General features: G+C 38.2%; 1 protein-coding gene and 1 long non-coding RNA gene across 11 annotated transcripts in view; one reads left to right on the top strand and one right to left on the bottom strand.

The window, feature by feature from the left end:
• The window catches only part of MYO1D (myosin ID), a 386402-nt gene that overhangs the window by 44184 nt on the left and 324079 nt on the right, over positions 1-18139 (top strand). The window lies entirely within an intron of this gene.
• On the bottom strand, positions 60-4675 carry LOC128932135 (uncharacterized). The gene is made up of 3 exons (XR_008481596.2): positions 4538-4675; positions 776-899; positions 60-156 (listed from the first exon to the last, which is right to left on the bottom strand). It is a non-coding gene; the product is annotated as an uncharacterized LOC128932135 (long non-coding RNA).

An 18139-nucleotide genomic window follows, 5' to 3' on the forward strand; every position in this document is an offset into this window, starting at 1 on the left:
TGAAATGAGGATTTGTTTAGTTTTAAGTTACTGAAATTTATTATTATTTTTTAATATTTAGCCTTACATACATGATTGATTACCATCTATTAAGTGTATATTGTGGAGAGCATTTAGCCATGACTAGCAGGTTGGGGGAGTTGCTCCAGACACCATCTGAAAGAGATAAATATAGAGAATGAGTTGGTGGAAGAGTAGTACTTTATTCAGTGTTTCTTCTAAGAAACATTTATGGAAAGGCTACTGTGTTTCAGGCATTTCGTTTGATCTTATAGATGTTAGATGCAGAGTTATGTGTAGAGAAATAGAAGGTCGTTCTGAAGACAGTGCTGTGATGGAGGAAAATAGGATCAGGACTGATTAGCAGGCAGCATCAGTGGATCTTGCTCAGGCCCACGTCACTGACTGGATGGTTCAAACTAACACTCACGTAACACTGTGTCAAGCACAGCTTAGGCACTGAGCAACAATCCTACTGAGGTGGGTACCCTATTATCTCCATTTTGCACTTGGGGAAACTGAGAGAGAAGTTTAACTTATTCAAGTTCACATAGCTAATAAGTGGTAAGTAGGGCCAGAATTTGAACCCAAGTAGGTATTACTTTTTTGAAGCACTGCCCTCAGACAGTGTGCTGAATGACTTATGTACATTCATTTAATTAATCCTTGTAACTCCACATGAAAACCCCCATTTTAGCCTGGGCAACATGGTGAAACCCTGTCTCTACAAAAAATACCAAGAAACAAAATATTAGCCGGGCGTGGTGGTGCATACCTGTAGTTCCAGCAGTGGAGTCAAAGGAGCTGAGGTGGGAGAATTAGCTGAGCCCAGGGAAGTTGAGGCTGCAGTGAACCGTGATTATGCCATTGTACTCCAGCCTGGGAAGCAGAGCAATACCCTGTCTCAGAAAAAAAAAAAGAAAGAAACGGAGGGAGGGAGGGAGGGAGGGAGGAAAGAAGGAAGGAAGGAAGGGAGGGAGGGAGGGAGGAAGGGAGGGAGGGAAGGAGGGAAAAAAGAAAAAAAAGAAAAAAGAAAACCCCCATATTATACATGACAATGTATCACTCCTTGGCCTTTTGGCTAAGATCTAGTGTATATATGACACTGCAGAAGCCTAGTGGGATAATTACTGAGAATTACACAGCTGAGCTGAGGGGAGAACCCAGGTGTGTTGGACTCCAAGGTGTTTCCTCTGCATTGCCTCACTTAGAAAAGTTAGGAAATGGTCAAACACACCTTGCCCTTATGTGTAATGACAAAAGCATCCCTGGTTACCTGATCAGGCCATTCAAATTCCAGGAAATGAAAACAGCAGATCACTGAGAACTTACCTAAATATTTGTTTAAGGATAATATGTAAACGTAAGTACAAATGCTGAAGCATTTTAAGTATGTAGAAAAGTAATCTAATTCTCTGGGGCACAAATTGAGTTATTAAATGCAATACAGTGTTTTTGCAGCACACAATTCTGGTTGTTACTTTGTATTGCATCAATAATTGTTTACCTTGTTTATTTAGATTTGAGCATTTGTTACTTTTTGAGATTAAGCCATCATTCTAAAAACAAATTAATGGAAGCCCTATGCTCACTTTCCTCTTTAAACAGATATTTTAATTGGATTACTAAGTATCTCATTATCTGAAAGCACTTAATGCTCCATCAGCTTGGGGTTTCCTAAGCAATGTTCACGAATTAGTGAGAACAAAAGTGAAATAAATTCCATCTGTGAGGACTTACCTGACTGCTATTAGTAAAGGGTACTTTTCATAGGTTTCTTGCAGTAAAAACTCAGCGTGATCTAACACAGCAAAAAATAACAAAAAGCTGTTTCTTTCTCCTCCAAGCCAATATCATGTGCTTCAAAAAAAATGTTATTCTCTTTCTCAGCAGAATTTTGAAAGCTTTTTCTGATTAGATTTGCACTCTATTAAATTGCTGCCTCGTATTGTGTTGACTTCTGCTTTAAGTCTGACAATATTCTATTGATCACAAGTAATATATTTATGAAAACTTAATCTATCTCTGCTTTTTGCACTCATGTCAGTATTTTTTTAAACCTTCCTTGTATAAAAAAAATCAGAAAATGGGTATTAGGAAACATTTTTTAAAATTCCATTTAGTAATATTCTTAATATTTTGTGTTTATCTGCCCATAGTTTTTTCTATTTATATAGGTTAGATAAATGCCTATATGATTTTAAAAAATAAAAGCTTGTTCACCCACAAAGCAGTACAACACTGTATTCTTCATTTATTATGTTTTTAACATCTTATGTCAATAGATAATGTCTCTGCAGCATTAATTTTTATCATCTTCATGTTCTGCTGTATTTCAGAGCCTTCTTTCTGTCTACCCTGCTTGTAATCATCCCACTTTAATCTAGGGCTCCTGGGGGTACTATGCTATTATACATTTTTAGTATTTTTTATATCCAATGACAATTGTGTGATAACTGTGATTTAAAGCATCCTGGCTGGTCTGAAGGTAGTGCGTTATCTCAGTTCATTGTTCACAGTCACTTGCAGATCAAACTCTTGTTCTACTCTTTACCCCCCTCACCACTGCACTTGATTATTAAAAAAGAAAAAAAAGGAGCAGCCCACATATTTTCATTAGATGGAGAATTTTGCTCTAACGCTGAATATCTTGATTTAAATGTTATCACTTTCTCTGTTTACCCCAGTTGTCCAGAGCACAGATAAACAGAAAAAAGTAAAATTTATTACATATATATATATATATATATCTTATAATCAATTAACTTTATTCATAGGAAGACTGTCTCATGCCTTTTCTGGGAGCTCTTTTTCCTTCTAGCTTTAGAAAGGACTCTAGGGCTAAGCTTCAGTTATGTGGAAAATTTAATGATATGTGAACATGGACACAGAGAGGGGAGCATCACACACTGAGGTCTGTTGAAGGGGAACTAGGGAAGGGACAGCGGGGGAGTGGGGAGTTGGGGAAGGATAACATGGGGAGAAATGCCAGATACAGGTGATGGGGAGGAAGGCAGCAAACCACATTGCTATGTATGTACCTATGCAACAATCCTGCATGTTCTTCACATGTACCCCCAAACCTAAAATGCAATAAAATACATACATAAAAAAATTCTTCTTAGAAGAGATGTCTGTTTATTTGATGAATGGTGAGTGGGTTTGGAGAGACCTTTTAATGATAGGTCTCATGCTAGGCACTTCTCATTTCTGCTTCACAAAAATCCCGCAAGGCATGTATTCTAGCCTCTGTATCTGTTTCATTTCCTTATTAGTTTAAAAAGCAACTCGAAGACAGGTGTGATGGCTCACAACTGTAATCCCAGCACTTTGGGAGGCCAAGGCAGGCAGATCACTTGAGGCCAGGAGTCCGAGACCAGACTGGCTAACATGGCAAAACCCCCGTCTCTACTAAAATACAAAACAATTAGCTGTGCTTGGTAGCCCACTTCTGTAATCCCAGCTAATTGGGAGGCTGAGGCATGAGAATTGCTTGAGCCCAGGAGGTGGAGGTTGCAGCAAGCTAAGATTGCACCACTGCGCTCCAGCCTGGGTGACAGAGCAAGACTTTGTCTCCAAAAACGAAAACAGAAAAGAAAACAGGGTGAGACTCAAGTTCCCACCCATAGAAAGTAACTGAACTGGGGCACAACCTCAGGTCTTGCTGCAAAGCTAGAGGTGTGTATAAATTCAAAGTGCATAAAATAACTTTTAGCCACACAGTTTTATCCATCCACTTGAAAATGACTGTGTCTGATGTTCTGATAAATATCTGCCCCAAAAGGTGGGGAGGTAATGAAAGCACCCTGAGAAGACATGACTCAAAAATGCCCTTAATCTAAGTATCTAATTCCCTTGTTCTAATGCTTTCTCAGCTCCTCCCTGTTAGTTGACTCGTTTTTTGCTACTATTTCAAGATTTCATCTTAGAAGTAAATGTTTTGTAGTTTATTTTGGCACACACCATAGCATATTTTCTTTCTAGCGTTTCCATTTTTGTTCCTAACTTATTTTCTCCTGTCTGTGTGGAATTGAGGCAGTGTAGCTCAGTGATTAAGTCCTGAGCATTGGACTCAGACCCAAGGTCTGCCTTCTGACTGTAACTTACTAATAGTGTGGCTTTAGGCAGGCTTACCCGACTTGTATGTGTGTGCCTCAGTTTCCATAGCAGGAGTTTAGTAGTATATCAATAGAACTGATAGAATACAATGCCATAGAGTGGCTGTGAAGTTTAAATGAGAAAAATCCACATACAGCACCACCTTGCCTCTTAGCACGAAGCAGGAATTCAAAATAGGTTAGCTTTTCTGTCCCTTTCACCCCTTTAAATAATATGAAATAATTGATTTTGCCCCCTGGCTTACATGGCATTTTTCCTCCCTCCCTCTCCACATGTAGTAGTTTAGAGAGAACATTTGGAATCTGGCATACCTGCCCAGAGCCTGCTCATTCTCTGCTTTACTCATTCCCATACACACCTGTTTCCTGTCTTCTTTCTGATAGCAGAGCAGAAAACAAACAGAATCCACTTTACTTACACAGAACAATGGCCTCTTACTCAGGACCTTTCTGGAAAATAACACCCGCCATTAGTATCCCTGGCTTCCACATCAGCTTCTTCCACTCATCTTTAACTCGAAGTGTTTTTCAGTGTGCTTTCAGCCTCTCCCATGCTCGGGGTTTTGTTCTTTGCCCAGTATTTAGCGGTTTGTGATCATGTGCTTTGGCCAGTGGTGTGGTTCTGACTTGGTAAGAGTTACTTCTTAATGCTTTGTAATGTTATCCCCTTTTCTTTAGTGAAAACTGTAGTTTATAGGTAATGATAAGCATCATATTTTACTTGTAAATCAGATTTCTGAAAATATTTTTCTGCTTAAATGAAAGTTGGATTTTATTTTTTCAAGCTTACTTTTTCCTCATTGCTTTGGCATAAAGGACAATTCCTTGTGTACATAGTCACTGACCATCTGTTTTGTGGGCTGCAGATTCTAGAGTTTGCCTTTAAACTTAATGATGTCTTTTTTTCTACTCTTTCCTTTTTGGGGGATGTCCATGTCAGTTGAATAGATTGGAGGTTTTTAAAATAGAGAAATAAGTACAGACTTGTTTTTTACAAAATAAATGCTTATTCATTTTTTTACAGTAGTAAAATATACATAACATAAAATTTACCATTTTAGCCCTTTTTAAGTGTACAGTTCAGTATTTCTGTAGCATTAAGTACAATTATACTGTTGTTCAGCTGTTACCACTGCCCATCTCCAGAACTTTGTCATCATCTCAAACTGAAACTTGGTACCCATTGGACAATAACCCCCATTTCTCCCTCTTCACGACCTCTGGTAACTACCATTATACTTTCTATCTCTATGAATTTGTTCATTCTAGGTACTTCAGATAAATGGAATCATATAATATTTGTCCTTTTGTGATTTAGTTCACTTATTATAATGTTCTCAAGGTTCATCCATGTTATAGCATGTGTCAGAATGTCTTTTTTTGTTAATCCTGAATTATACTCCTGAATGTGGTGTGTTCATACCACATTTTTTTTTTGAGACAAAGTCTCGCTCTGTCACTGAGACTGGAGTCCAGTAGTGTGATCTCGGTCACTGCAACCTCCACCTCCTAGGTGCCAGTGATTCTCCTGCCTCAGCCTCCTGAGTAGCTGGGACTACAGGCATGCCACCACCACACCCAGCTAATTTTTGTATTTTTTAGTAGAGATGGGGTTTCATCGTTTTGGCTGGTCTTGAACTCCTGACCTGGTGATCCACCCACCGTGGTCTCCTAGAGTGCTGGGATTACAGTAGTGAGCCACTGCATTTGGCCCATACCACATTTTGTTTCTCCATTCATCCATCGATGGACATCTGGGGGTATTTCCACTTTTTGGCTATTATGAATAATGTTGCCATGAACATTAGCATGCAAATAAATTTCAAGCGTCCGCTTTCAGATCTTTTGGGTGCATACCCAGGAATGGAATGCTAGATCATATGGTTAATCTATTTTCAGTATTTTGAGGAACTGCCATCCTGTCTTTCACATTTAGTGGCACCATTTTTCCTAATATACATTTCCATGTTTTGCATTTTACATTCCCATGTTTTCTAATATACAGCATTAAAAATTTTTTTAAATATATATATGTGTATGTTTTCAACTATGATTGTATCAGAATTTATCTGGAAATTATGAAACAACTGATAAATGCATAACCAAGTTAGACCAGAGCACCAGCTCTGAAGAAAGAGGTTCTGGGTCGACTCTGAGCCATCACTGACTAGCCAGGGGACTTCAGACAGTGATGCATATTTTCTCAAGATAATTTTATATTCATTAAATTAGTTTACTATTAGTACTAGTTTGTCTTCTATTCAGATAGAAATTGTCTCCTATCACAAGAGTGTGGAAGATCCAGTGTCCACAGTCTTCTGCATCAGGGCAGGATTTTTGGTGTGTCCTGTCACCTATATAAATTACATTGTTTTTAGTTTTATTAAATGTCAGGTTTCACTAGATTTCAGATTTTAGTAACATAGAAATTACTGAAGGAATGCATGTCTTTCTACAGATAACTTTTCAAGCCATGATTTACTCACTTGCCACTAACTATTTAAAATCCTGTTCTTTTTGAGGTAATAAGTTGGCTACCATAAGAAAAGCATCTCTATGTATTCTTTCCACATAGACCTTAAAAGCATCCATTCATTCATATCAACAGACTTTTGTCAACTTCCTATATGCCAGGCTCTGTTAAATGGGTGGGGATGGAGATGTTGATTTTGCAGATAGGTGAGCCAGGGAAGTCATTATTAGACTTGTATGGTTAAGTTTTGTGAAGGTGGAAGTACAGAGTGCTTTGTGAGTAAATGGGATGGGCAAGCTAACCAAGAGTTGGAGAGGAAGGAAGAATGTATTATCAAGATCTCTAAAATACCTCAGAATTCTTCAGAAAATGTATTATCCCTAGAATAGTTGACCCACAGGATAAAGTAATAATAAACTTTTTTTTTTTTTAAAGACAGAGTTTTACTCTATCACCCAGGCTGGAATGCAGAGGCACCATCATAGCTCACTGCAATCTCAAGCTCCTGGACTGAAGCAATCCTACTGCCTCAGCCTCCCAGTAACTGGGACTATAAGCATGTGCCACAGCACCTGGCTAATTTTTATTTTTATTTTTTAATTTTTGGTGGAGACAAGATCTTGCTATATTGCCTGGGCTAGTCTCGAACTCCTGGAATCAACCAATCCTCCCACCTGGGTCTTCCAAAGTTCTGGGATTAGACGCATGAGCTGCCATGCCTGGCAATGGTAAACATTTTTTAATAGCATTTTCATATCATCTCTCACTTGTGAGAGATGAGTATTCTGCTAAGGAAGCAGCAGTTGATTTCCGTCATGCAATTAAAACTATCAGTAGTTTTAAAACTCTATGTATATAAGCGTGTGACCTTACTTAAACAAAAATTGGGCTGGGTGCAGTGGCACATACCTGTAATCCCAGCACTTTGGGAGGCCAAGGTGGACAGATCACTTGAGCCCAGAAAGTTGAGATCAGCCTGGGAAACATAGTGAAACCCCACCTGTACAAAAAATACAAAAATTAACCGGGCCTGGTGGAACACACCTGTAGTCCCAGCTATTCAGGAGGCTGAGGTGGGAGAATCACTGGAGCCTGCCTGGGAGGTTGAGGCTGCAGTGAGCCGTGATCATACCACTGCCTTTCAGCCTGGTCAATGGAGCAAAACACTGTGTCAAAAAAGAAAAAAAAAGGAAAATCATCTTGAAATAAGAAATATCCTGTTTATAAAGTAATGTATTAGGGAAATTTTTATTGTAATAGTGCTTAATTTCAGTTTGAAAATGTTCTACACGAAGCCAAACAAGCTCAACAACTATTTCTAGTATCACGTTTTCAAAAAGCCACAGCTGAGATAACAAAGATATGCTGCTGTCCTTTGATATTTTCATTACTTTTAATTTGGCTTACTTTTTATCCTTATTTTTTAATTACTAAAGAAAAACATGCAGGTAATAGTCAAACAATCATAAGTAAATGAAGTAAAACATGAAATTTCCTCCCTTTCCTCTCCTCCACCAATTCTACTCCGCAAAAGTAAACCCTGTAAGTTTAGTGTATCTCCTTCCAGAGCATGCAAGCATTTGGACAACCAACTATTATAAGAGGAAGGAGGGAGGAAGAGTGGGAGAAGGTGAGGGAGAGAAATTGTATATAGACATACATACATTCAAATTAAAAAAATCAAGGGAGTATGCCGTAATAATGTTCTGTAGTATGATTTGTTTTCCATTTGCTAGAAATGGAAAGTTAGACCAGAGCACCAGCTCTGAAAAAAGAGGTTCTGGGTCGATTCTGAGCCATCACTGACTAGCCAGGGGACTTCAGACAGTGATGCAGTCCTCTTCAATCCCAATTTTGTCATCTGTCAAATAGGGATAATTATTTGCTCCTTAACAGCGTTGTGAGGATTAAATGAGATAATAAGTGTAATGTACTTGGGGCAGTGCCTGGCACAGAACAAGCTCTGGACAAACAGTAAGCTGTTAGTTTTACGGAGACTATAACTAGGATAGCTGACCCATTATGCTAAGCTTTGCTGTGTGAAAGGACAAGTATCTCTTTATTGTTATTTACTTTGCAAAAAATGAACTTTAAAGCCAACTTTTCAAGTTCTAAAATGAAAGTTTATTAATCTATTGAGTGCAGTTGCTTTAAATTTGTAAGTTCAATTTTGGAAGAATTAGTATCAACTTTCAGGGTTGTTTTGTTCCAAATGAATCTCTTGCGTTCAGCATATAATTTGATTCTGCTTTGTGGTGTTTCTGAGAAGCTTGCTTTTAATGGTTTTGTATGACAATTCATTGACATCACAGATATGTTTGGTCTCAGTTCTGTCTTATTTGATGTGATTTTTCTGTCTTCGGTACTTCTTAAATAGCTTCTACATGATGTTCAATGTTTGTGTTGCTTTGCTTTGTGTTTTCCTTCTGATAATTTGAACATCTAAAACTAGTTTTTTTGTAGTAGTAACTTTTGTAACTATAACTTTACATTGCCTCTCTCCCTTTGATTACTCCATTTTAATGAGTTATTATTATTATTGTTATTAGTTTTCCTAGGTGTATTTCAGTTAGGATTGTAATGGTTACTGCTGAGTTTAAAATGAGGAAACTGAGGCCAGTATAAGAACAATCAGATGCCAATTTATTTATCTCCCGGGCGAGGTTCTGTGGTCCTAAGGAAAGGGGGCCAGAGAAGTCGAGCTTGACTTCTCAGGGCAGGGGGTTTTAGGGGGTTAGAGGGGGGCTGGCCTAGGATGCATGGGGTGGGCTGCCATTGGGTAAGGCTTGGCGGGATTTCTTCAATTTTTGTGGGTTCAGCTGTATAGTTTAGTGCTGAGAGTGCACAGTTCAGTGCTGAGGTTCAAATGCATAGCTTGGTGCTGAGAATGCATAGTCTAGTGCTGAATGTAGACCTGGGGGCAGAATGCAGAAGTGGGTGAGGGGAGCCCGCATGGAGGAGCCAGATGCTGAGTAATGTGTTCTGCCTGATAAGCTGTTATCAGGCATAGAGAGGGGTGGGTGTTGTTCATCCGGCTCTTAGCAAGGCTATCGGCCTTACAAGGATTATGTTTAGTTTTTATGGAATAGAACCAAATTGTTGTTTTTTTTTTCCCAAATAAAATGAATGCTGCCGAGGTTAGTAGTTGGGCTGATCTTGTAGCTACATAGTGTCATCAGTGCTCTGGCCCTGGGTGCCCACTCACTTGGCTATCCTTGGCTTGTGACTTGTATGCTCATGCTTGTCTTGTGATCATATGATACTTACTCCACCTCCAGCCTCTCAGCAGCATTTTAGACAGGAAGAAAGAAAAAAGGGAAAAGAAAAAGGGGTTAGGCATACTGAGGAAGCAAAACTTTACTAGAAAGCCTCAACTTACGTCTAATTGACCAGAACTAGGTCACATGATCATCCCTTCCTGAATGTGGGAAATAAAACAAGAATATATACCAGGATAATTATCAGACCAAGTAAAAGTCATGGTTAAAACCACTAATTTTAAAATGCTGTCTGTGGTTGGAATTATGCCCCACCATTACCCCCAAAGGATGTCCACGTCCTAATCCCTACATTCATATTTTGTCTCTTTCAATGTTTGAACAAAAATCTTATAAGTAAAGGGAGTTTCTCCCCTGAAAATACTTTACCCCCCAATCCTTAGTATGGACTAGTTTGAATTTGATAGTTTGAATTTAGGTCTGTTCATGGAAATTTAGTTCTAATACAGGACTAGATTTCCCTGTGTCCATAGAGAAGCTCCAGTCAGAGGGTGTGTGTGTGTGTGTGTGTGTGTGTGTGTGTGTGTGTGTGTTTTAGTTTACTTACCTTCAGCTGACAAAGATTGGCAGTTGTAGGGCACTTGGCCATCTCTTACTTCTCTACCACAAGGATTACTTCATCTTTATTTGTAATTTCTAAAAATAAATTATATTTTATGTATGTATATACATATGTATTCATTCAAAATTTCTTTAGTTTGTTGGTTTTAAGACTATTCCTAGAAGTTAAACAATGAAAGTGATGGTTATACTAGACATATTCATGACTATGCCTGCCTACCACTTACACCATTTCCCCCCAGCTTAATGGAGGTTTTATTGACAAACAAAAATTCTATATACTTGCAGCCAGCCATAAAAAAGAATGAGATCATGTCCCTTTCAGGGAAATGGATGGAGAGCTGGAGGCCATTATCCTTAGCAGACTAACACAGGAACAGAAAACCAAATGCTGCATGTTCTCACTGATAAGTGGTAGCTAAATGATGAGAACACATGGATGCATACAGGGAAACAATACACACTGGGGCCTTTCAGAGGGTGGAGGGTGGAAGAAGGAAGATCAGGAAAAATAGCTGATAGGTATAAGGCTTAATACCTGGGTGATAAAATAATCTGTGCAACAAACCCCCATAACACAAGTTTACCAATATAACAAACCTGCACATTTACCCCTGAACTTAAAAGTTAAAGAAAAAAAAATAGGAGGAAGAATGAACAGAAAAAGATATATACTTATACACTCTGATGTTTTGATATCTGTATACACTGTATAATTAGTACCACAATCAAGCTAATTAACATAGTTATCACCTTATAGAGTTACTCTTTTGTGTGTGTATGGTGAGATATTCTTATATCACTGAAAGTTTCTACCCTTTGACCAATATCTCTCCATGTCCCCCAGCCCTTGACCATATATGACCTCATATGGTCAAGCCACAGCAAGTCAAAGCCATGTGCAAGTCAGCTGTGAGAAGGAGCAGAAACTGCCATCAAAGCAGAGGAAACTAAATGGACTGAATGAAAAGGCAGAGACAGAAGCTGGGAGATAGCCCTTCAGTTCCAGGTCCAGTGATTTCTACCCAGAATTCCTGTGAGATCTCTCTCCTCACAGCCAGCCTCCCTGCTTATAACCAACCTGGCATAGCCATTATTGTTGTGTCATTTCAGATTTCTTTCGCCAACACTATGAAGTTTTCCTGTGGTGTGATTATGTCAACAGCAAATGCTTGCAGAGTAAAGTGAATAGTCAGCTATAGTTACTTTTCAGCGACTGCTAACTTCCTTTTGTGTAGGTTGAACCCTTTTCAGGCATATCCTAGTTTTTAATGTTCCACTTTAAGGAAAAGGCAAGGAAGAGGCAACATCAACCTCTTTAGTAGAATTCTCTTCTATTTTGATTTGTTTTTTAAAAATTTTGAGCTAAGAATGAGGCAGAACTTCATAAGATTTTGTAGGTGAAAAGGATTTTAAGAATTTTTCCAGGCCCATTACATCCAAAGAAAACTGGACCCTGGTATTGTATTGCATACTTTGTCTCGTTTAGTCCTCGCAATAACTTTATGTGGTATAATACCCTTCCTTACAGATGAGGAAACATGCTTAGAAAGAGTAACCCCTTGCCCAAGATTGCTATAGCAAGTGGTAGCCAGGATTTGAACTTAGGGTTTTCTGACTACAAAGCTTATGCTGCAATGCTTCACTGGACTCTGAAACTTAGGCTAGAGGAGAATGAGGCTTTCAGTTTAATGTTCTTCTCCCATTGGTCTTTCTCTCAGCAGCTGTTCTAGAAAAGAAGGTTGGAGACTTAAAAGCCCCATATATATATATTTTTTGATCCTTGATTGAGCTGGCTGATTCTTGAACATGTCCATCAAGCATCTGCCTCCATTGCAGTGTCATCTCAGGTGATGTGGTGTCTTCCCACTGGGCTGGAGCTACTATTGGATACTTAGCCAATCCTCCTTCCATACTGAGGACTTCACATGGGACCACAGTTCAGCAGTGCTGGGGAGAATGGTCAGAGACTGCAGGGGCAGCAGTGATCCAGTTTGTAAGCATCACTAAGACTTGTTTATAGACCATTGCAGGATAGGAGCATGGTTAAGAGCACTGGCTCTATAAGTAGACTGATTAGGTGAATCCCAACTCTTCTGTTTAGAAGGACAAGAACTACTACCTCTTGAAGTCTTCATTTCTTTATTTGTAATGTAAGATATTTCTTTAAAAGTGTGTGCCACATATGGTTGTTGTGAAGATGAAATCTCATAATGCATGTAAACCACTTAGCTCAGTGCCCAGCATGGTAACGCTCAGTAAGTGTTGGCTATTACTATACTACTTGAAAATAGTTTAGAGAAAAAGCGAAAAAGGAGGAACATCAGCCTCTCTACTGGATCCTTTTATTTTTCTTAATTTTGAGTTTTTGAACTAAAACCAAGTCATAAATGTATAGGCTTTTATAGCTGGGAAGGATTACTTCCCTTGAAAATGGTAACTCCTGTGTTTAGCTAACAAAACCAATTTTTAAACAGCAGTCATTTTATGAGTGTAAAATATTACCTTCAACAGGCATAGAATGTATATGCATTTTACGACTATAATGAAGAGACGTAGAAATATGTTCTTGTTCCAAGTTGTTTTGTTGCTAAACCATTAAATAATCTGGCTGTTGTTTTCTTATTTCTCAGCAGCATAAAGAAGCTTCAGTCTTCATATCTCTTTAGAAATACATAAAATGTGTAGATCTCTAATTATTATTATAGCATTACTGTTAGCCAGGTATGGTGGCTCATACCTATAATCCTAACACGTTGGGAGGCTGAGGTGGGAGAATCACTTGAAGCCAGGAGTTTAAGACCAGCCTGGGTAACATAGCAAGACCCTGTCTCTATAAAAAAAATTTAAAAATCACTGTGAAGTAGCTAGCAGATAAATAGTATTTTTATTTTATTTATAGCAATACATGTAGCACCTCATTAAATAGAAATTTGAGGTACAAGTAGTTACTTGCCTAAGTTACATAAGTTTTCCTAACCAAAAAGTTTTTATTCTGTGGCATCTCTTGCCATTTGTTATCCTTCTTTAGTTAAAAATACTAATTTTTTAATTATTACAAAAGTTCAAAAAGGGACTGTATTATATTAGAAAAAAAAGATTAAATCCTGTGTTTGTGATGAAAATGGATTAAGGTTTTGAAATTGAATTTTAAACTCATGTTACATCCAGGAATTTTCTGCAATTGAGGTGAGTGCATCTATTTATTAGATTTAGCCCAATTAATATAAAATATATTGTTAATATAAAAAACAATAAAATAACTCAGAATTTACTAATTGTAGATACATAGTATATGTACTTTTAGAGAAAATTATATGCGGATGTTTTTCCCTTGCCTGAAATTTGAAGATATTGTTAAATAATTGAAATCTATTGCAAACTTGACTGGTTAGGCTCAAACAGAATTATTTAAAATTCAGTTTTAATAGTATTACAGCAATCAGGTGAGGAGAAAGCAAAATAATTACTAAAATGATTTCAAAGTTCAACACCAAAAGTAATTAACATTGGACTAAGTTTCCAACCTTTCTGACAGTCTAGGACATTAACCTTCTCTTTTTAGCTATCTAACCCTTATGTATCCTTCTGGGTCCTGCTTTTGTTGCCGTCCTAACCCAGTCAGGTCTTGTGTTTTTTTGTTTTTGTTTTTGTTTTTGCTTTTGCTTTTGCTTTTGCTTTTGTTTTTGTTTTTGTTTTTGCTTTTGTTTTTGCTTTTGCTTTTGCTTTTGCTTTTGCTTTTGTTTTTGTTTTTGTTTTTGTTTGAGACAGAGTTTCGCTCTTGTTGCCCAGGCTAGAGTGCAATGGTGTGATCTCGGTTCACCAAAACCTCTGCGTCCTGGGTTCAAACAATTCTCCTGCCTCAGCCTCCTGAGTAGCTGGGATTACAGTCCATACCTGGCTAATTTTTTGTACTTTTAGTTGAGACAGGTTTCTCCACGTTGATCAGGCTGGTCTCAAACTCCTGACCTCGGGTGATCCACCCACCTCAGCTTTCCAAAGTGCTGGGATTACAGGCATGAGTCACCGCCCCGGCCATGTCTCATGTTTAATACCATGTTAGTTATGTGCCCTCTTCCTATATCTCTAGTTTGTCTGGATTGTAATAATATGGTTTGATAATTTTTTAAAAACTGTGTTCCTCACTTGACTCTAAGTTTGATCAGGGCAGGAACCAAATGTGCCTTTTTCACTGCCAGATGCTTAACGTAGTGTTGAACATCACACTAGATTCACAGACATTTGCAATAAGTATTTATTGACTGATGGATGAATGGATTCCCTGTTTAGGATGTTGTTTCTGAGAGATATAGAAAGGAATCAACTGGCTACTTCCCACAGGTTTTCAGATCAGTCAGTTGCTACCGGGTCACCATGGATTAAGAATTTGTTTATATTTTAAGCCCCAGAATTTACTTTTGTCATCTTAATTATCAGTTATTGATACTAGCAAATAAACTTACAAGAAACTAATTTGTATGAGAGGACACAACCTTGAAATTTACGTAGGAAATGTACCTAGGAACTGGGGCTTGTGGTCTATACAGGTGTGGTGGAGTCAGTAATCACTTACCGTGTCCTTCTCAACATTTCCTACCTAGCTTGCAGTTAGGTGAGGACCACAAGACTAACCTGTGGTATTGGCCAATGAACTCTACAGAGTGATGTGTCACTTTGGGCCAAGGTAATCCAGAGCCAGCATGCTTTCTTTTTTCTTTCTCCTTTGCCAAAACGTGTGTTTTTTAGGCCTCCTGTTCTCATTGGCAAATCTACGAGAGGGAAGAGGGCTGTCTGACCAGGATAGGACTTACATGAGCAAGAAATAAACCTTTGTTGTGTTGGCCACTGAGATTTCAGGAACTTATTTGATACCACAGTAAAACCTAGTATTACCCTGATTAATAAAATAGAGAACTTCTTTTTGGTTTATAGATTTCCATTTAAAGAAACAAGTTACAAATATGGAGGTTTTTTCCTTGGGAAAACTCTCTATATTTTAAGATTTTTTTGTTTACCTGTATTTGGACTACCTAAAATAATAACTTGGCTTTTTAAAAATTATGAGAATAAGAGCTAACATGAAAATTTTAAATATTTAAGTCATTAACATTGATATTTTTCCTATACTTTAGAAATAGTATTCACAATTCTTGAGCCACAAGTTTGGAATGGTTTCTTCTACCCCAGTATTTTTGGTGTCTTCCTGGTAATTAAGGAAAATCCAGGTTGAAATGGGCAACTTTTATAAGTCAAGAGCTAAAAAAATTTTTTTGCCTATAGTTTATGTATTTTAGCAGTAGTTTATGTAGCAAAATGGATCTCGTACGAGGTAATTTTTTCATTAAGTATTTTTTTAACAGAATTACATTTGAGCATTGAGTGCCTATTTTCTTCAAGATACTGTTAAGCTCTGCAAAGGTGAGTATGTCATATATCTTGTCTTCAGGATTTTACCATCTGCAACAGACTTATTATTTACCAAAACACGTTTCCTGTTCTTTTGGGGCGCATCCTCTCTTGCAGTTATGTGTCGTGATGGAGTACTCACTAGTGGAATTTTTGAGGTCTAGACACTTCTAGATCTAACTCATAAAAGCCTCCCGCAAGTGATTCTCCATTCTCTGACCCTTCTGCTGGCTGGCTGTTGATGCCCAGAGTGACTTGAAGTCATGTGTTGAAGATGGAAACATTTTTGTCAGACATGTCACTGAACAATTGTATGGAACAAAGGCCCACCCCCTTCCCACAGAAACATTTGTATTGGACTGATGTATGGATAAGAAATCAACTTGTTGTGGAAAGCCACTGAAAGTTTGAAGTTTATCTGTAATTGCAATTAGCATTACCCTAGGCAACTTTTAATAGTTAATACAACAATTCCAATGTGAATATTTAAATTTTCAACAATGATTAATTTATGTTTTAATTTGTAATGCATCTGACTTAGAAGAGACATGTTTTCATTTAAAATAGTCTGCTAATTCTTTGTCTCACTTTCATTACTCCAAATTACATGTCTCTTCTTTTAACAGCCAACAAATGGCTACTCTGATTAAGGAGGCCCTTCCTTTATCCTCCTTCCTCCCACACCATTATATAAGGTCATTTATATGGTTTCCATGTTTACAGATTCATTGAGCATTTACACTTACTTATACGTGCAGTAGGGCAAAAAGAAGAAATAAATTTAAAATGTCATCTATGTTTTTTTTTTTCTGAGATGGAGTCTCCCTCCGTCACCAGGCTGGAGTGCAGTGGTGCGATCTCAGCTCACCGCAGCCTCCACCTCCTGGGTTCAAGTGATTCTCTTGCCTCAGCCTCCCAAGTAGCTGGGACTACTATAGGCACCTGCCACAATGCCTGGCTAATTTTTGTATTTTTAGTAGAGACAGGGTTTCACCATGTTGGCCAGGATAATCTCTGTCTCTGACCTCATGATCCGCCCTCCTTGGCCTCCCAAAGTGCTGGGATTACAGGCGTGAGCCACTGCGCCTGGCCAGAAGTGTTTTTTATATGGCTGACCTGATCTCTGGCAGATTACTTTTCTAAAGAAAAGTGTTGCTGCCTTGAGAAAGTTACCAACATGCGAAAGCTAGTTTGTATTCAACCTTCACCTAATACCCAAGGCAGAAATCTAGTTATTCTTGATTCATGTCTCTCCTCATCATCTCCACTCCCATCTGGTCAGTCACCAGATGAGGTCAATTGAGTCTCCTAAATATCTTTTGAATGTGACTACCACCCATGCTCTAGTGTAGGTTTCTATCAAGTATCCCACAGATGCAGCTGCCTCTTAACTGGTCTCTATAGCTCCAGTCTTGAGACTTCCATGCTATAGCCAGAACTTCTTAACATGATTTGAAAGACCCTTGCATCATCAACAGTTAATTCTCCTCTCTTCTTTCTTTTCCTTTACCGTTACTATCTTTTCTGTGCCTTGTGCTCCAGGCCTACTGAACTTCTTTCTATCCTTTAAACATGCTTTTTTCTTTCTGAAGCCTCTCAGCCTCTGTTCCTGCTGAGATCTCCATGTGGCACCTACTCTTTTCCACTCCTCCTCCTCCACCCCATCGCCTCAGTAACTCCTACCCATTTTTTAGTTCTCAACTTTGATGTTACTTTTGTGATCACCTTCTTAGGTCCTTGAGGTCTGGGTTAACTGCCTTTCATTTGTACTGTGATGTAGCTCCCTGCGTTTCCTCTGTATAATAGCTCCTTTGCTTTATTTTCCTTTTACTTATCTACATCCCCTAATGGGCTGTCTGGAGGAACACAGACCATAGTTATATTGGTTACCATTGTATCTGAGCCCTTGACATGTTACCTAGCACAAAAAATATTTGTTAGATATGTGAGTAATAGGTTGTATAGAACCTAGTCTTTTTTCAGACTTGTCTGTAGAGTGATATTTGAGGATATAATAAAGAAGAGACTCAAGTCAGTGCCAGAATATCTTTTCACATATTGGGAAATCATCAGTGAAGACCATTAACAGGAGAAATGATTGAATGCTAGATAGTTGTTGAAGGTTGAACTAACAGGATTTCCTGATGGATTAGATGATAGGGGTGGATGATTCCATGTGTACATGTTATATTTGCTTGGCAAAATTGTTCATGAAAAGTTAATGTCACCATTATGGTTAAGGTTATTGTGAGAATTAAATGGCATGTTATAAAGTCTCTACCTGGCCTAGTGCTTGGCATTTT

Source organism: Callithrix jacchus, chromosome 5, assembly GCF_049354715.1.
Source record: "Callithrix jacchus isolate 240 chromosome 5, calJac240_pri, whole genome shotgun sequence".
NCBI lineage: Eukaryota > Metazoa > Chordata > Mammalia > Primates > Cebidae > Callithrix > Callithrix jacchus.